The sequence below is a fragment of the Leopardus geoffroyi genome, chromosome C1, assembly GCF_018350155.1.
Source record: "Leopardus geoffroyi isolate Oge1 chromosome C1, O.geoffroyi_Oge1_pat1.0, whole genome shotgun sequence".
In the NCBI taxonomy this organism is placed as follows: domain Eukaryota; kingdom Metazoa; phylum Chordata; class Mammalia; order Carnivora; family Felidae; genus Leopardus; species Leopardus geoffroyi.
Window position 1 is genome coordinate 130,474,198 of NC_059328.1, and position 22,676 is coordinate 130,496,873.

General features: G+C 38.4%; 1 long non-coding RNA gene across 1 annotated transcript in view; it reads right to left on the reverse strand.

The window, feature by feature from the left end:
• LOC123598871 overlaps positions 1-18,050 on the reverse strand; it is a 42,430-nt gene extending 24,380 nt beyond the window's left edge. Inside the window, exons 1-2 of the long non-coding RNA XR_006712834.1 lie at positions 17,457-18,050; positions 17,027-17,158 (exon numbers count right to left, since the gene is read on the reverse strand). This is a non-coding gene — a long non-coding RNA (uncharacterized LOC123598871). The remainder of the gene's footprint in view (positions 1-17,026; positions 17,159-17,456) is intronic.
• Between the last annotated feature and the right edge of the window lie 4,626 nt (positions 18,051-22,676).

A 22,676-nucleotide genomic window follows, 5' to 3' on the forward strand; every position in this document is an offset into this window, starting at 1 on the left:
AAATATTGTAGATTTAATTTTTTGGACTTTGATATTTTTCCCTGAGAATTTAGTAGTAAGAATCACATTTTTCACATTTTGGCCATTCAATAAGTGATATACGTCAGTAAGGGATTGCATTTAGCTCTAGATAGCTGGAATCTCATTGCAGTGGCTTAATAAAATAGGGATCCATTTTTCTCACATCATAAGGACTGGGGGTAAGTTGTTCATGGCTGGTCAGCTGTTTAAGGAATGAGGCACTCTTCCTATTCCTGCTCTGTCATCTTTAGCCTGTAGGTATTGTCCCCATGGTTCTAATATGGCAGTTGTAGCACCAGGTATCAGGCTGTAATCCTTACAGAAAAATGAGAAAATAAAGAACAGAATGAGTTGGTTCTTTTTGAAAGAATATTCTGGGAATCCCCTTTCAAAATCTTTCACTTAAGTTTTTTTGGCCAGGGCTATGTCATATGTCAGAGTCTTGTGAGACTCTGGAAAGGTGAGGACCTTTAATTAAGCATGTAGAAGTTCTGTTGGAAGGAAGAAAGGGAAAATGTATTTTCTGCTACACTCAATACTGCAGTTTTTAAGAATATTATCAGGGTGTCATTTGGGCTTATCTTTCCAAGCACATTTAAATGTTGGTTGGGCTAGACACCTGTCCACACGGAATTGAAATGACTAGGAGATGACAGGGAGGGGACAAGAGAAAAGAGTGAGCCAAGTCATGGATTGAGTTTGGGGATACTAAATTAGGGGTCCCTCGGCAGGCCAGTTCTGAAAACTCTCAGGAAATATTGTGTGTCTATCTGTAATATGCTTTTAGCTGCTTACTTCATTAATGGGAAGATCCAAGTCTGATGTCAATTTCCCATGTCCTGCTTCAGCCAAGGAAGTCATAGGATTTGAAGCTGATGCAAAATAACCAATGGAAATCAAAACAGAGTAAGACTGGTTCCACTGCTTATAAGACATGTAAAATATCCTTCTACTAAATAGAAATTTCAATCATTTTATTTTTACATAGGAAAATATTATTTGTCTTGTTATTTCATTTTATTGTTAACTTTTTGTGATAGAAAATTTCAAGCACAAAAGCAGAGAGATAGCATAATAAACCCCATGTGCCCATCACTCACTATCAACATTTGTTAACACATGGCCAGTCTTTTTTCATTTACAGAAATAGCATTCTTTTTGCAAGATTTTTTTGAAGCATAGTTACGAAATCTTACAATTGTTCATAAATATTTTAGCATGTATCCCTAACATTTCAGAATCTTTACCTGGGCTGTATTTAGATTTCCCCATCGTATAAATTTTGTCCAGGTTTTTAAATGAAGATCCAAATAAGAAATGTACATTGTAATTCATTGGTGTTTCTTAAATCTCTTTTAATCTACAGAGTCCCCTCTCTCTTTGTTTTTCCTTGTGGTTTATTTGCTGATAAATCCAGGCTCAATAGCATTTCCCATATTCTGCACTTTGCTGTCTCCATCTCCATGGTTTCATTGCACATGTTTCTCTGTGGCTGGTTTATCCTACAAGCTCACTGTTAGAACTGAAGTCATGATCAGATTTAGGTTCAAATTTAATGATTTTTTATTTTTAAGATATTGAAATAATTCATTAAGAATAAATTTAACTATTATTTTCCCTGTAAACTGTTCCTGGAAGATAACACCTTCTTAACTTAAAGTTAAAGAAAAATACTTAGGGGCACCTGAATGGCTCAGTTGGTTGAGCATCCAACTTCTGCTCAGGTCATGATCTCACAGTTCGTGAGTTCAAGCCCCACATCTGGCTCTGTGCTGATAGTTCAGAGCCTGGAGCCTGCTTCAGAGTCTGTGTCTCCCTCTCTCTCCGCCCCTCCCTCCCCCCTCTCTCTGTTTCTCTCAAAAAAAAAAAAATTAAAAAAAAAATAAATAAAAAAAGAAAAGTACTCAGAAGCAAAGGATAGCCATTTCAAATCTCAAGCAGTTTGACATTTGAAGTCCACACAGTTTAACTTTGCTGCTGGGTTTAATTTTCTTCTGTGTCATACTCAACAGATACTTTCTAAATAAAACAAACATTATTATGATCAAATGTTGTTTTTCCCATTCTTCAGTTTAGGGTTTTATGGCTTACCATGGCTGCTAATGTCAGGTACTCTGATTTTGCCTGAATGATTATATTACTTATTTATATATTTTTTCTGTTAACTAAGTTAGCCTACATTTAGGTGTAATTAATTCAGATTGAATTGGAAGTTTACTCTCAGCAATGTAAAAACATCCCTATATTAGACATGCTGACATGTCATTATATTTCATTTAAACCAATTACACAAATGTGACTCTTTACTAACAATAAATAAGGGCTCATCTCACTTGCTTTAATCAGAACCACTTATAAATATCAAACTGTATGTAAAGTCAGCTTGAAATTGGGTCACTCTCTTGAAACTTCCTTCTTGACTAGTCAGAACTTTTCTGTGTTGACCTATTCCCCCCCCCCGCCCCCCCCCCCCGCCATATAGTGAAAAAGGCAATGTGGTCATAATTTAAGATTGAATTGCCATAAATGATGAATTTACAAATTCTCAATTCATCTAACTTACATACATTTAGTTGTCTTAAAATGACATGTATTTGTAATTTTTATTCTAATTATAATTTAAGCCACTTTATGACAATTGTCTGCAAACCTTTTTTATTTTTTAAACCATAGAATCTACTTTGTTTTATTTTAGGTAAATATTTTGTAAGAGGTCTCTCTCTAAAAACTAAATACAGGAGAGCATTTCTGCTTGAAATGGAGGCTTGGAGCCCACTGGGAAGCACCTCTGTCCCTCTGAACTCCCCTGAGCATCTTGCATATTTCCTAAAGCTCATTGGACCACCATTTGGAAATAATGCCTTAAACTGTTCCAGGCTCTGTATTTCTCCCTGATTTACAGAAAGCCTCTGCATTGAATTTGAAAATGAATGAATAATGCAGTTGAGGTGATGGGGTCTGCCAATGAGACAATAAAGTGTTTAGAGCTTTTTGTCTCATGTTCATCTCTGACCTGCTCTTCCTAAATATTTCTTTCATAGAGATAAGGCAACCTTATAGTGATACCTGGTTTCTAACCTCAGCTCCAGAGTTAATCATGAAATGTATATTTGACCTTGGAAATCTTCTGAAATATTTTATGTAAATTTTAAAATTAGTTGTGATTCAGAAATTCTTGTTTAATGAAATGTTTTGAATGCTATTTAATGAATCTATCTTGTAATACTCTAGAGAAAATCCCTATAACCTGATTGTCACTGTGCGTTATGAATTCAAATACCCATCAGTAGTCTTTTGGTCAGTAGACCCAAATTAAATTAAGCAATCTTTCTAACTAAGACAGAAAGGCAGAGCACTTCATGTAATCAATGAAACTGAATTGAAAAAAGAGAATTAAATTTTGAGTTCATCATCTAAAATTGAACTGGGAAACTTGGATTTCCCACAATTTGAATTCAACATATTTTAGATTCAATGTATTTCCAGAGCTGCTCACCTCTTTCCTCATTTTATGCTTCTCATTTGTCTCTCAAACAAAAAGATTTATTGAAAAAAAAAAACAACCCCAAACCAAAACGTTTGATAATTGGTATAGCATGAGCACTGATCAGTCAGAACAGACACTAGTTATAAGGTTAGATCAGTTTTGGAGGCCAGAAGATGCTGAGGTGGCCCAGGCAGCAGAACAGTGGTTGATTAACCCTAAGCATAGAGTATTTCAATGTTTTAACAACTGGTGTAGTGGATGTGACTGTTAGCTTCTTTGGGTATTGTCTCAGTTGAAAAGAGCCATCCCTTAGTAGGACTGCACACAGTGACTGATGGAGTATAAATGTCTGGCCTTTTAGCTCCTACTTGGGATTTCTCTGAGTGGGAGTTCTAGTACCAGAGACCCCACGGGATTGGCTAAAGTTGACATTTTTCTTGAATTGCAGCTTTATTTCTCCTTCTGTCTAATTCCTCTTTCTTCTCCTTTCTCCCTTCAGTGAGATCTCAAGGGCCTTCCGTAGTGAGTGAACTACCTGTTAAAACAGCATCTCAGATGGTCCAGTTCAAGATGGCAGTGTAGGACCCTGAACTCACTTCTACAGAGCACACCAAATTACACCTATTAATAGAACAATTCCTCCTGAAGAACTGAGGGTTGACTGAACAGCTACTGAACAACCATAGAGAGAACAGCAAGAGAAGAGCAAAAAAGATAGACGGAGACATGGTAACAAAGGGAACTTCCTCTCCATAGGCTGCCAAGGGCAGTGAGGAGGGATAGTAGTGAGGGACCGGAAACAGATTCCTATTCTTCGGCACATAAAAATTAGTGTTGCAACTTAAAAGAGCAGTTAGCATATAAAAGAGAGAACACTAGAACTCTGCCAAGTGGCAGGGGAGCTGAGGGAAATCTCTTCAGGTCTGAGGGACTGGAGATCAACAGGGTTTAAGTTCCCACCCCACCTTACAAGCCTAGACTGGAGCAGGGTCTGGACGCCATAACTGGTGGATCCGGTTGTTTCAGTGAGCTGGGGAGCCCAGGCTCCACAAATCCATACTAGCCCTAGTCACATGCAGATACAGAAAAATGCCATGGTTTAAAAAGGCCAGGGAATTGTAGGAGCACTCTCCTTCCACCTCAAAAACCCGGATTGGAACAGGGTCTGGCTGCCATAAGAGGCAGGTTCAGACCCCATGATTCATGGATCCTGAGTCCAGGTGAGTCAGATTGTCACAGATAGCTGGTGACCTCAGCAAGCCCAGGAACTACAAGCTCATACCAGACCCAGTAGTGTTGGGACACAGAAAACAAAAAGGGCTGAGGAACTGTGGTAAGGCTCTCCCCCCTTCCACCTTAAAAGCCCAGACCAGAGCAGGGTCTGGAAGCCATAAGGGGTAGCTTGAGACACCATAATTGGTGGGTCCCAACAGTGCATCCAGACACCATAACTAGTGGGTTTGGCAGTCACAGGGAACTTGCAATCTCAACAAGCCCAGAGTCCTCAAGCCCACAGCAGCCCCAATTACACTGGCATATGGAAAAAAGCCATGGTTTCAAACAACTGTGGGAACATTCTTTCCCCCTCCACCCTAAAGGTCCAGACTGGAGCAAGATCTGGCTCACAATGAACTTGTGACCTCAGGGAGCGGAGGGTCCACAAGACCACACCAGCCTCCTTGTGGTGCTGGGTCACAGAAAACAAGCCATAGTTGTGTGTGTGTGTGTGTGTGTGTGTGTGTGTTTAACTTTAAAATTTTGTCTTGTCTTATCTTTATTTTTTCTTTTGGTTTTGTTCTTTTTTTCGTGTTCTTTTTTCTTTTCTTCTTTTTTTCTCTGTTCTTTTCTTTTTAAAAATTTTATTATTTTTTTCTTTATTTTTTCTATAAAAAGCCCTGGTTTAAAAGAGTAACTAGCATGTATAGCTACAGCTCCAGCCAGCCAGCTAAAGTCACCAAGCACACACAGTCTGCATAGGGGATACCATATGCAAGACCACTCCTTCAACTTTAGGAGAAGTAGCTGTTTCACTTAATCCACAAAAATAAAACAGAAAGTCAGGCAAAATGAGGAAACAGAGGAATATGCAAAAACAAAAACAAAAACAAAAACAAAAACAAAAACAAAAAACATGAGAAAACCTCAGAAAAAGAAATAAATGAAACAGAGATAAGCAAGCAATATGCCTGATAAAGAATTTAAAGTAATGATCGTGGGGTGCCTGGGTGGCTCAGTTGGTTAAGCATCTGACTTCAGCTCAGTTCATGATCTCATAGTTCATGAGGCAGAGCCCCACGTCGGGCTCTGTGCTGACAACTTGGAGCCTGCTTCAGATTCTGTGTCTCGCTCTCTCTCTGCCCCTCCCTTGCTCACGCTCTGTCTCTCTCTGTCTCAAAAATAAATAAAGCATTAAAAAAATTTTTAAAAAGAAACAAAAATCATCTATATACTGCCTCCAAGAGGCTGACTTCAGACCTAAAGATGCATACAGACTAAAAGTGAAGGGATGGAAAAATATTTACCAAACAAATGAAGTGAAAAAAAGCTAGAGTAGCAATATTTATATCAGACAAAATAGACTTTCAAACATAGACTGTAATAAGAGACAAAGAAGGGTATTACAGAATGAGAAAGGATAGGTCCAACAAGAGCATATAGTAATTTAAATACCTATGTATCTAACACTGGAACACCTAAATACATACAGTAAATATTACTGGACATAAATAAAGAAACTGATGGAATACAATAATGGTAGGGAACTCATACACTGAACTTACATCAATGGATAAATTAATAATGAGGGGTGCCTCAGTGGTTTAGTCAGTTAAGCATCAGACTCTTGATTTTGGCTCAGGTAATGATCTCATGATTTGTGAGTTGAAGCCCTGTGTCAGACTCTGTGTTGACAGCAGGCAACCTGCTTGGGATTGTTTTTATCCTCCTCTCTATACCCCTCCCCCACTCTCTCTCCTCAAAATAAAATAAATAAACATTAAGAAAGAAAGAAAGAAAATCAATAAATAAACAGTGTCTTTGAATGACACATTGGGCCAGATAGACATAACAGATCTGTATAGAACATTCCATTCAAAAACAACAAGATATACATTCTTTTCAAGTGCACATGGGACATTCTCCAGAATAGATCACATATTAGGCCATAAAACAAGCCTCAATAAATTTAAGATGATTTAAATCATACAATGCATCCTTCCCTATAACAACGGTATGAAGCTAGAAATATATCACAAGAAAAAAAAAACCCAGAAAAACACAAATAAATGGAGACTAAATAACATGCTATTAACAGCCAGTGGGTCAATAAAGCAATCAAAGCATAACAAAAAATACATGGAGACAAATGAAAATGAAAACACAAAAGTCCACAATCTTTAGGATATAGTGAAAGTTAGTTCTGAGAGAGAAGTATATAGCAATATAGCCTATTTCAAGAAAAAAGAGAAAACTCAAATAAATAATCTAACCTAATGCCTAAACGAACTAGAAAAAGAAGAACAAACAAAGCCCAAGGTGAATAGAAGAAACAAAATAATAAAAGTCAGAACAGAAATAAATAATATGGAGACTAAAAAAATTAAAAATCATTGAAATCAAGAACTGGTTCTTTGAAAAGATAAATGAAATCGACAAACCTTTTGTCAAACTTGTCAATTAAAAAAGAGAAAAGACACAAATAATTAAAATCAGAAACAAGAGAGGAGAATTAGCAACTGACACCATAGAAATACAAAGGATTGTAAGACAATGCTATGAAAAATTATATGTCAAAACACCGGACAACTTAGAAGAAATGAGTAAATTTCTAGAAGCATAAAATCTTCCAAAACTGAACCAGGAAGAAACAGAAAATCTAAACAGACTGTTTACAAATAACAAAATGGAATTGGTAATAAAAACACTGCCAAAAAATTAAAATCAAGGACCAGATGGATTCACAAGTGAATTCTACCAGACATTTAAAGAAGAGATAATATCTATTCTCCTAAACAATTCCAAACAATAGAATAAGGAAAACTTCCAAATACATTCCATGAAGCCAGGATTACCCTGATACTGAAACCATATAAAGACACCACACAAAAAAAGAATATTATAGGCCAATATCTCTGTTGAAAATTGATGTAAAAATCCTTAACAAAATATTAATAATTATATTAATATAATAATATTAAATATATTATAAATAATATAATGTAGCAAACTGCATACAACAATGCATTAAAAAGATCATTCACCACAACTAGGTGGGATTTATTCCCAAGTGCAAGGCTGGTTCAATATTCATGAGTCAATCAATCTCATATACCACATCAATAAAACCCAGTCTGATAAGACTTATCATCCATTCATGATAAAAACTCTCAAGAAAATGGGGTTAAAGGTAACATACCTTAATATAATAAAGGCCATATATGAACAGCCAACATCATACTCAAAAGTGAACAACTGACAGCTTTCCCTCTAAGGTCAAGATGACCTTAAGGATGCCTACTCTTGCCACTTTTATTCGACATAATACTAGATGCCCTAGCCATAGCAACTGGGCAAAAAAAGAAGAGGCATCCATATCGGTAAAGAAAAAGTTGAACTGTCACTATTTGCAGGTAACATGATACTATATATATAGAACATCCTAAAGACTCCACTATTCCATTCATTAGAAGTAATGAATTGAGTAAAGTGGCAGGATATAAAATTAATACCAAGAAATCAGTAGCATTTCTATACACTAACAAAAAATTTGTAGAAAGAGAAGTTTAAAAAATAGCACCATTTAAAATTTCACCAAAAAGAATAAAATAACTAAGAATAAACTTAACCAAAGAGGTGAAAGATCTGTACTCTGAAAAATATAAAACACACTGATGAAAGAAATGATGATGAAGGAGGAAAGAATATACAATGGGGAAAAGATAGTCTTTTCAATAAATAGTAGTGGGAAAACTGGACAGCTACATGTAAAAGAATGAAAGTGGACCAGTTTCTCACATCATACACAAAAATAAACTCAAAATGAATTAAAGACATAACCATAAGACCTGAAACCGCAAAAATCATGGAAGAAAGCACAGGCAATAATTTCTGTGACATCAGACATAGCAACATTTTTCTGGATATGTCTTCTAAAATGAGTGAAATAAAATAAAAAATCAACTATTGGGACTACATCAAAATAAAAAGGTTTTGCACAGAAAAGGAAACCATCAACAAAACTAAGAGACAAACCACTGGATGGGAGAAAATATTTGCAAATGATATATCCAACAAAGTGTTAATATCCAAAATATATGAAGAACTTATACAACTCAATACCAAAAAACAAACAATCCAATTAAAAAATGGGCAGAGGACCTGAATAGACATTTCTCCAAACAAGACAGATGGCTAACAGACACATGAAAAGATGCTCAACATCATTAATCATCAGAGAAATGCAAATCAAAACTACAATGAGATATATCACCTCTCACCTGTTAGAATGTCAAATCAAGACAAGAAACAAGTGTTGGTGAGGATGTGGAGAAAAAGGAACCCCCATGCACTGTTGGTGGGAATGCAAACTGGTGCAGCCACTGTAGAAAACAGTATGGAGGTTACTCAAAAAATTAAAAATAGAAATACCATATGATCCAATAATTTCACAATTGGGTACTTACCAGGAAAAACAAAAACACTAATTCAGAAAGATATATGCACCCTTATGTTCACTGCAGCATTATTTACAATAGCCAAGACATTGAAGCAACCTAAGTGTCCATCAACAGGCAAATGGATAAGGAAAATCATACACGCACACACACACACACACACAGACACACACACACAGGAAAATTACATAGTCTTCAAAAAGGATGAGATTGTACCATTTGCGACAACATGTATGGACCTAGAGGATATTATGCCAAGTGAAGTAAGTCAGACTAAGAAAGACAAAAACCATATGATTGCACTCATAAGTGGAATCTAAAAAAAAATGAATAAAGAAACAAAAAAACAGAATCAGAACTATAAATACAGAAAATAAACTGATAGTTGCCACAGGGGAAGGGAGTGGGGGGCTGGGCAAAATGGGTGAAGGGGGGTGGGAGATACAGGCCTCCAGTTATGGAATGAGGGATTCACAAGACTACAAAGCGAAACACAGGGAATACAAAGATATTGTATTAGCGATGTTAACGATGTAACGGCACAGATGGCAGCTAGACTTGTGTGAGCATAATATAATGTATGAACTTGTCAAATCACTAAGATGTACACCTGAAACAAATGTAACATTGTGTATCAATGATACTGAAAAAAAAAAAAAAAAAAGAAGAAAGAAAGAAAAAGAACACCATCTCAGAATCTGCTTCTAAGGTACTTGACCTGAGACAACTGGTGTGGTAAACCACGTCTAGATACTATTTGGGCTGACTATTATCTTGTGCATATTTTTTAAAGTAATGGCTAATGTGAAAAATAGGTGCTCAATGAATATTTATTGAGAAATCAGAGAATTCAATTCTGTTGGAATGAATCATCTTTGCAACAAAGTGGCTCATCATTTAATTGCCTGGGGACAATTAAATGGTCTCTGTGCTTATCTCCCTGTTTGTGCTCATCGCAGAAGGCCATTTAAGAGAAGAGACCAGTGGCATGGTTAAATGTGGTTATTTATGGCCATAGATGGAGGTACGATTAGGGGTAATCAAATCCCTTATTCGTAAGAATCCTCCCAACTGATCTTTGGGAGAACCAGCACTTCTGCCATCTTTGTCTACTCACATTAAGTTCTGTACATGCTGTGATTTTGGGTAAATGTATATATTCTGGGAGACATCTTCATTGGCATGATCAACCGTTTTTTTTTTCCTACTGTGAAAAAATGGAGTACAACTTGGCTAAGTTTTAAGGAAAAAAGTTTATTAAGTAGGGATCTTTGAAGAGTCAAGCCTGTATGGGATGTCACAAAGGAAGACTGCAGGAATCAGGCAATAACAGAGCACCACTGACTTGTGGGAGTCATGGGAAGGAGTGCGAGAGGGGGAAGAGAGCTAGAAACAGAAATCACTAGTTACAAATGTGCTGAGGGCTAGCCTAAGGTGTGAATATAGAGAGTCGAAAGAAGAAAGAATATGGAACGCAAGCCTGGAAGGATAGATGTCATGAGAGCCAACTTCATGGGCATGTGAGCCATGCTGTCATACGGGCCCCTGACTCAAATGAGTCTCATGCTAAGAAGGGCTCCATGATCAGAAGGGTCAAATGCTTCATTTAGTGCTCTTACCTTGAAATTCTTAATAGTTTTTTAAAACAAGAGACTCCACATTTTATTTTATACTGGGCCCTACAAAATACATGGGTCTTGAGTGTAACATCAGCTCTGCCCTGTGGGAGTGAGTGGGACTCTGTCCCTATGGACAGTGGCCACCAGTCACCCCCAATACACTCAAACATTGATAGGTACAGCACTTAAATGCCTGCTTTAAGACCTGGAATATATCCTACCAAGAGACTATGTGTTATAGTTTAGCACATAATTTTTCATCAGAAAATTGAGAAGGCAAATTGCAAAAAACCTAGCTTTACTTCATTTTAAGGTGCTAAAGAAAACAGGGAAAACTTTCGTCCTTGTTGTGAAAACATGGGACTGAATCTCTGCTTCTCTTCTTTAAGCAGAAAATATCACCTTCTTTCGGGACATGGCCAATGCTTTGCTTTTCACAACTAAAGGCACAATGTATTATGCTTACACTATTTCTACCCTCATTTCTCAGAGGGGTGAAAGCACCCCACTGCCATATTTTGGTTGCACTAGGTTATGGGGACACTCCTGTCTCTCTGGATGACCTCTGCCTGCCTTGGTAGCTTGGGCAGAGCTTGCAGCCACAGTGAGGGTTTATTATATATTCCTCATGTCTGTCTAACACACCAGGTTTACAAAATGTTTTCATGCTATCTAATAAATGCTTTTTGAATTGAATTGGGACATGTTCATAAACATTTTAGAGTCTGAACTTTCAGTGGAAATTCATCTAAGTTCTGCTCAAATTACAGCCAAGGTCTATAAAGCAGCAAAATTTTCAGACTCCAGAATCATTTATGATTTGCTATCAGCCTATGAAATAGTGTTTTGATGATTTAAAGCCCATCTGTCTCCTTTTCCTCAGGGCCTTTTAACTTTTAACAAATGCCTGGAGTTTCTGTTCAATGGCTTTACACTTCAGTATTGAAAGGCCACTTTTTACTTTAGGTCCAGGATAGAGGGAAAGACTCTGCTTCCCATTGGGTCAAGTGCCCCGACATCTTCATCTGGACTTTTTTTCCCCCCAGTTGGAATGATTAGAGAAAAGGATCTCTTTTCATTTGCCATGGTGCTGTCTTCTTGGAGGCTGCCTGATTACATGAAAATCAAAGTGAGAAAAGCTGCACACATTCTTTAAAGAACATGAATGACATTTGTCATGACAGAAATTTAGGTTCCTAACCACTGATTTGAGTTGATTTTTGTTGTTGTTGTTCCAAATAAACTCAAAATGTTTAAAATGTCCCAGTTTATTTTTTAATAGTTCTCATGTCAGAAGAGGAAACCCAAACAGAGCCCCACTGGCCGGCAGGAGCCACAGCAACCAGGCAAAGGTGCCTGCTGAGCCCCTGGGGTTTTCTGCTTTCATGCCAGGATGGGTAAGACCCTGCCTCTACAGCGTTTGCATTCTGGGCTTTCAGACTTCACCAGAACATTTCTTTTTTCAGACTGGGTCTGGAAACTTGCTGTGTTGGACGGGATCTGACTTGGAAATGGACTGGGTCCACTGGGTCTGGGTCCACTGTGAAGCCTCAGGTGAACAGCATTATGTTTTAAGGCTGCACATGCAGGTTAGCATCACCAAAGATAAACTTGAATTACAGTGGTCACAGAGTAGCGCAAATTTTTTTTAAGTTTATTTATTTTGAGAGAGAGAGAGAGAGAGAGAGAGAGAGAGAGCATGAGCAGGGGAAGGTCAGAGAGAGAGGGAGAGAGAGAGAATCTCAAATCCCAAGCAGGCTCTGCGCTGTCAGCGTGGAGCCCAATGAGGGGCTAGAACTCACGAACCGTGAGATCACGACCTGAGTGAAAACCAAGAGTCAGGCACTTAACCAAATGAGTTCACCCCAGGTGCCCACACACAGCAGCTTTAACCTAGATAAGCTGTTTACTAGGTGTTCTGGAGAAAAAGGGGTCTCAGCCAAGCACTCACCATTGAGGGAAGAGGGTAAGTTTTGTCCTCCTCTATAGTTCCTGGGTGACCAGGATGGGATCCCTCATTTGAGAGCCTACAGACAGGGTTCTGAAAAAACTGGCAGAAGCTATAAAGGGTGAGAATCTTACCAAAGTCAGCTCTTCCATATCCTTATCTGTGGTCCTGGTCGAGAGGAAGGTAGAATTTCACACTACCTCTTTCTTTTCAAATTCAGATTGGCAGGTAAAAAAAATCCTTCTTAGTCTTTTGGCTAAGATCAAGTGTCATTAAGAAATTTGGAGGGGCACTTGGCTGGCTCAGTTGGTTGAGCATCCCACTCTTGATTTCAGCTCAGGTCATGGTCCCAGGGTGGTGGGATTGAGCCCCACATTGGGCTCTGCCTTGACCGTACAGAGCCTGCTTGAGAGTCTCTCTCCCTCTGCCCTTCCTCCCTGCTTTCATTCTCTTTTTCTCCCTCTCTCTCTCTCTCTCTCAATAAATAAATAAGAAGAAAAAAAGGTCAGAAAAAGAAAATGATTTACTCATAGGTCAATCATCTAGCTATTTAAACATTGTTGATCTTTTGAAGGTTTTGTTTCTGTCTTTTTTTCTGTTGGCATAGCTTTTCATTCATATTGCATACTGCGATTATGCTGTCCATATATGATTTTGTATTGTTTTCTTTTTCTTTTTTAAAATGAAAGCAAAAATATTTCCATATTATAAATTATTTATAAATATATTTTTCTATGATGATGTAAGTTCCTTTAGGTTGGTGTATCAAAGTTATTATCCATATTTCCATTGTTGGGCACTTAAATTAGTCTAAACTTTTGTTACTATAAATAATGATGCAACAATAACTTTTTTATATGAAAACTTTTTCGTTCTTCTCCATACTTATCAAGTAACTTGCTAAGGATAGATTTCCCAAAATGGGAGTTATTGTGACAAAGAAAATTGGCACTTTAATTTATATTCTTTCCACTCATCATTACGTTGTCATGTTGCTGATATATTCCCAACTATAAAATATGAAACTATATCTTTCATATCATGCTTTCACTTCTGAATATGCTTTTTAACTTTTGCTCATTTGGTGGGTGATAAAATCAATAAGCAAACAAAAAAAATCCCAAAAATCCCATCAAAAATTGCATTATTTTAAAATTTGTAATAAATGCAATTTTTTTACTGTATTGTACAATTCTGTCTTTTGGTTATGAAAATTTACATCTATCTCTCTGAAGTAAAGAGAATGTGAAAGGATGCATTGAAGAATGGGCTAAAAGTGAACAATCAATAGTCGTTTGCATCTTTTAGGTGGGCACAAAGTAATTTCATCCTTGCTGTTTACAGAAAATATTCCAGAACATAGTAGTTGTAGCAGCTTATCTACAAAATGGCAGCCATCAACTCCTTCCATCCCGGTCTGTGTCAACCATTCTCCCATCAATGGGTGAAATCTATTCGTCAATCATCTTAAATATGGCTGGTCTGGGACTGCTTTGAACAATATAGCAAAAGTGATGCCAATCAGGTCCCAACCTGGCCTCTTAGAGAAGTGGTAGCTCCTCCTGGCCCTCTCGGATCACACACTGTGGTAGAAGCCAGATGCCATGTGAAAAGCGTGAGTACCCTGACTACCTTGCACACTGTAGGGAAGCCCCTGCCTGGTGGGTAGGGGAGGCTACACGGAGAGTTGTAGACCTGTTGCCAGCTCTTCCAGGACAGGTACGAGGTATGTAAGTGAAGGAGCTCTGAGGAACTGCAGCCACAACGACCATCTGCATATGCTTGGATGACAGATGCCAAGTGAGAATCATTCTGTAGATACCCATAAATCCTCATACCCATAAGAGATAAGAGAAAAATTATTGTCATTTTAAGCCCCTAGGATTGAGGACCATTTGCATTCATAGCTAAGCAGAACAGAAATCAAGGCAAAATAATAAAGTATTTAAAGTGTCTTCACTCCTAGTAATTTCATGTAGTCTCTCCTTCTGCTTTAGAATTTGACCATGAAAAATCCCCACTGCTCCTCCTTCAACCTGTCAAACTTGCTCTTAGCACTTTGATTGGAACAGAGGATTTATATGCCTATAGCTTAAAAAGGTTCCTGTCCTGGTGATATTTATATTTTAAAAGAGATCAAAACCTTAACAAAGTGTTTAATTCTAATAATATGATGATAGGCATACATCAGTAGAGGAGTGGATGATAGGATTGAGGGCACATTATAATCCATTCCTTTAAAGAAATGCTCTACTCCCATTATGTGTAATTTTGGTGGAATTGTCAATCTTAGTATACCATAGGACTTTATATAATATAGGCTTGGTCAATAACTGAAACTTGTCTCCCAGGAAAGAGTGACTGGTCCAGGTGGTAGGCATATTGCTCATACATATCAATCAGAATTCTTTACTTAAATTCATACATGAGCACATGAAAAAAAAAACCTTTTTTCCCCTATTAGAGTTGCTAAATTAAGGTCAGGAAACTCTGAATTATATAACTGCCATCAATCTTAGCTTCATGGAAGAAATATTTCCCTTTTAGGAAAGAAAACAATCAATTGGAATTGGCATTGCTATATATAGATAAAGAATCATAATGATATATAATCTATACACCTGGATCCAGCCATACCTGAAGGATAACTCCTTGACTTCCAAACTTCAAAAGTTAATATATCTTTTCCTCCTTTAAGTTATTTTTAGCAGTTTCTGTCATTTGCAACAAATAAAGTTCACGGTTATACACTGATGCATCTAATTACATCAAAGAGACTCACTTTTTAAAAACAAAGTTGATAAAACACACATGATGGATGATATTTCATACTACTCATGTTTTGGTAGTAACATTAATTAGATAAGTTTCGGCTTAAGCCAATGTTCTGCCATAACGACTGTAATGTAGTGTGCAATGTACATATGTATATAGTATATAATGTGTGTAATTACAGTACACACATTTTTCTACCACCTAAGGAAATATAATATAATAAAAACATGTGCAAAAACTTGCATCTGTAATAATTTACAAAAAAGAAAATCATTCACAAATTAATGTATTTTATTAACAAATTCTTTAAGACACACAGATTAATTGATCTTTCTACACCAGTGTGTTGTGACCTAGAGGGTGAGGTACTCTGCCCATGTGGAGGGCAGCCAAGGGCCTGGGGCTAGTAAGCAATTTCTGCCCTGGAGTCAGGCCAGGCAGGTTTGTGGGAATTTTCCAACTTCAAATTGATATGGCATTGATCTAACGCTGTAGGGACAAGCTGCTCTAATGCTCGGAATTAATCCAGTCTGCCCTCGGAAGCTCTCCATTCTTCTGTGTCTATGGGTGTGTGTGCATGTGTGTGTGCATGTGTGCATCGTTAATTGAATTTTTAAACTTAGTTTTGATTTTTATCCAAGTTATACATGAACATGGTTTATTCTACAGAAATTCTGGCAATGTCCCAAAACATCTCCCATATGTCCCATTCTTTAAACACTTAAAAAACTTTTTATCTATGTCTCAAAATAATAAATGATCAACTTCTGAATTTTTCTGTGGTAAGCATTACCTATTGACTTCCCACTACTAAAGAAGAGGCTTTAGCACATTTTCTCACACATCTTACACAGCCACACACAAATGCTCACACACACATGTGTGAACGTTGCACACATATACATGCACCTGTCTTCTATTACCTTTAATAAACTCCCATTATCATTACAATTCCACTAATATGCAGGATTTACATTATTATGATTATGTAAATACGATCACTAGCTGAGCTCTGTAGTTGATTAGGATGACTTTTCCCAACTTGATCAACTTTTATTTGTATGGAGTAACAGTCTTCTTCTGTTATTTTTTATTTGTTTAGTTTTTTTTAAGTTTGTTCATTCATTCATTCATTCATTCATTCACTCATTCACTTTGAGAGAGACAGAGAGTGCACATGGAGAGGGGCAGACAGCCGGAGAATTCCAAGCAGGCTCCACACTGCCAGCCCAGACTTGGAGGTGGGGCTGGAACCCACCAGCCCTGAGGTCATGACCTGACCCGAAACCAACAGAGTCAGATGCCTAACAGACTGAGCCACCCAGGCGCCCCTGTTTATTTATTTATTTTTATTTATGTAGACTAATTTACTCCCCAATCCTCTCTCAGATGTATAATAGCATTCAGTATATTCAGACACCGTCAATATTATCATTTTCATTTTCTGAAGAGCTGCTTCCTGAGCCTTTTAACCTGCTCCAGTCTGGTCTGTTTCCACTCCTACCTTGTATAGCGCCGTGGTCCTGGGATCTCTCTCCACCAGCCTTCTGCCGCGGGTCTCCTCTCCCCTTATCGGATTCCCTGCTGTTCTGGTATCCTGCGTTCCTGTTTCCTGGATTTTTCCAGAAGTCGTGTCCTGAAGAAAAATGCCCGCCAGGTAAATTTTGAGACTTTGCATATCCCCGAACGTCTCCTTATATCATCCTTCCATTTACTGCTAGCTTTGCTGAATGTAGAATCCTAAGTTAGATATTATTTTCTCTCAGAATTTCAAGGACGCTGCTCCTCCAGCGTATTTTAGTTTCTGTTTGTTCACAAGCTCCTTCCTCTGCACTGTTCTCCGAGTGTACACGGAGGACAGGAAGAGAACCAAGAAAGAGGCAGGCCGCTCCAGATCGGTGGCGGCAGTTTTAATAAGCAAAAGGGAACTTAACTTGGGAGGCTTGTCTTGGGGGTTTTAGCTAGAGAGGGGTAGATCTCTGCACCCGCCTACCAAATCTTAGAAGGCTATATAGAGGCCTTCACTGGGTTCAGTCACGAGTACCGCGCAGAGTCTCAGGACCACAGCACTATCTGCAGGCTGTGTCCTTGGAGCAGCCTCTGGGAATGGGGAAGGCAAGCCGAACTCACTCCCCAAGCACGCCTGATGAATGGGGTGGGGGGTGGCGAGGAGACTTCCATTACCAGTGTTCAGCTCCCAGGTCAATTTGCAGTCACGTCATTCAGATGACCTCTTGCAACAATGTTGCTCAATTCTTTGTGTAGGGTATGTATGTTTATTCCTGGAAGCTTTGAGGATCTTTTCTTTGCCCGCTGGTTGTGAAATGTTATAATGATGAGACAGCACTCTCTGTGCCTGTTTTCCTTTCTTGTGCTGCCTGCATTTGTGTATCCTTTATGACGGTCCCTTCCCTTGTATAAGCACAAGCCCTTCAGTTCTTCAGAATTAACTTCATTCTTTTTTGGATACAATTTATTCTCTCTGTTTTCAATCTTTTCCCTTTATGAAACTCCTGTGATTCAGATATTAGGTCTTGAGGCCACTAATGGGTTTCCTTCATTTTTATCTTCCTCCCTCTCTTCTTTCCTTCTTCCGCCCCTCCCTCCCTTCCTTCCTTCTTCCCTCCGTCCCTTCCTTCCTTCTTCCCTCCCTCCCTTCCTTCCTTCTTCCGTCCCTCCCTTCTTCCCTCCCTTCTTTCCTTTCCTTTCCTTTCCTTCCTTCCTTCTTCCCTCCCTCCCTCCCACAGTTCCTTGAATTTATCTCCCAAATAGTCTTCGGAGTTTTAAATTTCTTCATCTTATATTTTATTTTTTAATGTTTATTACTTTATTTTTTGGGAGAGACAGAACGCATGATGTGTCCCTGGCTTAGAGTAGGTTAGCATGAAATTTGAATTGTGGTAATCTGCCTCAGACCAATGGAGGACAAACTAACCTCTAACTGGGATTTACCCAGCTTCCAGCATATATAACTCAAGGGTGGCATCTCTAGAATGATGCCTCCCTCTGCAAGGAGGCATCTAAATCCAAAGCATCACTGTGCCATCAGTGCAGAGCCCAAGGCAAGACTTGATCTCATGAACGGTGAAATCATTACCTGAGCCAAAATCAAGAGTAGGAGGTTTAACCAACTGAGCCACCCAGGTGTCTCCTATCTTATGATTTCTAAAAACTCCAATTTATTCTCTGAATATTTGTTTTTATGGTATCCTTTTTCTTATCTCTGAGGACAATAAAAAGAATTATATGTATGTGAATCTTTCTTCTGTTTTCATATTTCTATTTTCTCCAAGTTTTCCTCTCGCTCTTTGGTTTAGGCTTTGTCTTTATTATTTGAGTTTGCTAGGCTACTGTCTCATTATACTTAAGAGAGGATCATAAAAAGCTCCAAGTTTTGTGTCCATGTGTGGGGCATTTGACTGTAGTCTTTGCTGTAGATTGATTGAACCAGCATCTTTCATTGGAGATTCTTCAAATCAGAGTATCTAGATTTTTTTTTCTTTTTGGCCACATTTCTCAAAGACAAATCTTCAAGAGGCTATGTGGAAAGCCAATGCTGACTGATGCTTCCCAAAAGAGTGTTTCAAATTTCGTTTTGAAAACATTAATTAAATCTCTGCCTTCAACACAGCATCCTTGATCTTTATTTATTTCACCCACTATAGATAACAAACTTCTAGTGTTCTGCTGGAATCACAAAGACCAATCTCTTAAAATATATGTATTTTGTTAAGGTGAAGGTAGTAGAAGTAATGCCTTGTTGTGATCTGAATACTTAAAACAGAATGATTTACAACAGTTGCAGCCAGGATAAATTTACTCTTGGCCAAGTCTGGAATTAGAAATGCTTTAAGGCACAATTTTAGCTGTCCTTTAGGATGGGTGGGAAGAAAGGCAAGCAAAGAAGGTGGGTGTCACACTGGGAGAAAGACCTGGAAACAGCTAAAATGTTTACATTTTGAGTAGACTGTTCTTATACACTTAGGCTAGAGAAAAACAGCTAAAAACTTGACTTGCTGATGTGAAGTCTGGAAAGGTAGTTGTTTTCAAGTGCCAGGTTAAAAGTGCCACTGAGTGTTTTTCAGTAAGAAATCTCATGAACAAAATACATACTTTAGGAAGATTCATCTGGTGGAATAAAAGGAACTGCAGAGAGATGTAGGTAAACCAAGATGCAGGCTATTTCCTCACCCACAGTTAAAGTGACAAGCGTCTCAAGTAGGTGACAGTGATGGTAAGGTGAAGCTGTGAATGGGAGAGTTATAACAGAGGGAGAATTGACAAAATTTGGTGAATGATTTCTCATGGCAAAACACAGCCTCCTCTGCCTCCTTGCAGAGGGAGGCATCATTCTAGAGATGCCACCCTTGAGTTATATGTGCTGGAAGCTGGGTAAATCCCAGTTAGAGGTTAGTTTGTCCTCCATTGGTCTGAGGCAGATTACCACAAATTAAATTTCATGCTAACCTACTCTAAGCCAGGGACACATCATTAAGCTTCAGGGTTATCTAGTTGATCACACGAAAAAATCTATTTACACTGTTCCCTTGACAACAGTTGTGAAAATATTTTAATCACTCTATAAGATCATTTTGCAATATTTCACCAAAGCAATTATGCACCCTCTGGAATGCAATACTGAAAGAGGCACATGGGATGAAGCCATTACGTCTGGGTTAGCAAATGCTCCAGTTTCTGGGAATGGCCTTGACGGTGCTGCTAAAAACCAGGTCTTTAAGCCAGGTTTGCACAAGCTAAATTAGGTGGAGAATTGAATTACTTTGGTAGCAAATTAATAGTGGCGTCCCATTCTTGCCTCCTGTGTCTATCTCCAATACAATTTACAACCTCTGATACAATTTACACTCCTCTGAAGGGCCAGAAATACTGAAGCCAATATGAGTTCAAATTATGATACAAGAAAGACAGAAGAATCAAAGCCAGTGTGTGTGAATGTGTGTGTGTGTGTGTGTGTGTGTGTGTGTGTGTGTTTACCAGGAGATAACTAAGAATACAATAGGCAAGCAATAGCTTTGACATTTAATCAGAGATTTAAAAGTTTACCAAGTATTTGTGCTAATGTCCAGAATTCAGTGTTAACACTTTGCTGGCAACCTATCTGAAAGAATGCAATGGGGGGAAATGTGTGATGCTTTTGTAAAACTATACCTTGTGAAGACAATGGCAAATGATTACCAACTTGAGAAGCAAGAAATCAAAGCCAGTTCATGCAAAAGGAAAAGAGCGGGGTGCCTGGGTGGCTGAGTCATTTAAGATCATGACTTTGGCTGAGGTCGTCTTCTCTTGGTCTGTGCATTTGAGCCCTGCATAGGGCTGTGCTGACAGCTCAGAGCCTGGGACCTGCTTCAGATTCTGTGTCTCCCTCTCTCTCTGCCCCTCACCTGCTCATTCTCTCTCTCTCTCTCTCTCTCAAAAATAAATAAAAACATTTAAAACCAAGGAAAAGAGAAAATACATGTTATCTGGTGAAGAAGAGACCTTGATAAGATGAAGGTTTTGTATCTCTGTGCCCTTCCTGTGGCATGTCATAGATAGGGGTGACCCTCCCAGGCAGTTAGGCAAGCACAGGTGAACAAATACTAAACAAGTGAACAAATATGGTAACATCAGAATTCATTTAGCCTCTAAATAATTGTAAGTGGTGAGTAGAGGCAGTAAATCCAGATGCATTAGTCTCCAGGGCTTAACACAAAATTCCATAGCCTAGGTGGCCTATGCAATAGAAATGTATTTTCTTACAGTTCCGGAGACTGGAATTGCAAGATTAAGGTGTTGTCAGCTTTGGTTTTCTCAGGTTTGGTTTTCTCCTTGGTTTATAGATAGATGTCTTTGTGTTATGTCTCCACAGGACCTTTTTCTCTGTGTGTTTATCCCTGGTGTGTCTTCCTTTTCTTCCTTGAAGGATACCAGTCAGATTGGATTAGGGCCTCATCCTTATGACCTAACTAATCTTAATTGCCTCCTAAAAGTCCCTATCTCCAAATACAGTCACATTCTGAGATACTGAGAGTTAGTGCTTCAACATATTTTGGAGGGACACAGTTCAGTCCATAACCAGAAATCCTCATTCTGTTCCCCACACCAGCTTCTTCCCTGAGCTTCACTATCTTAGGAAATGGAAATTCCATCCTTCCAGGTGCTCAGGCCAAAAATCCTAATGTCAACTCTGACTTTATTCTCACGTCTCACATCCAATAAGCAAATCCTGTTAAATTTATCCTCAAATTACACGCAGAATATGATCCCTTCTTATCACCTCCAGTGCTCCAATCTGATGCATCTCATTGGACGACAGCCTCCTGGTACAGTAGCCTCCGAAGTGGTCTTTTAGCTTCTTCTCTTGCTGCCCTCCGTCAAGCCTCCATGTGCCTTATATAAAAAGCAGCCATCGACAATATTTTATCTCTCTGTAGATCTCATCCCAGCACTGATCAGCACTTGAAATGTGTGTGTATGTGTACATAACTACATGCATATTTTGCAGTCCATCTTTCCCCACGAAAGTGTAAACTCACAACAGCGGAGACATTGTTTTTCTGTTCCCTGATATATTCCCAATTCCTTGAACAGTGTCTGACACACTAAAAAAATCGTGCATAATAAATATCACTTGAATGAATAAATGGACCTATGTTTATATCTGCATGCTCTGTTAGCTACTCTTTGCCTTACCTCTCCCCCTTCTATCTCAGTTGGTACCTCCCAGAAGAAGAGGACCATTAGGAAGCACATCAAGTACCTACTGTGTGCCAGAGGCTATGAAAAATAAATACAAGATTCTGGTCTAGTGAGGGAGAAAGACATAAAGAAATGAAAGTAAAGGCATATGAATGCATAAATGTCAAAGAAGTGGAAGAAAGATTAAATACTTGGTCTTCGGGCAAAGGCTATTATTCTGGGTCAGGAAGATTTCTCAAAAATAGAGTCTATACTGAAGAAGGAAGTCAGATAGGTGAAGGATATAAAAGTAATAAAAAATGCCATGCTTTTATGTCCTTTCTTAGGCTACTAGAACAATGGTTGCTAGTCTCTGGTATTTAGAAAGAATTCCCAGGTTAAAAACTGATTTCCCAAGTTGCAAGAGACAAACAGCACCAAATCTGTATTGTTTATAAAAAATCTTTGGAAAAATA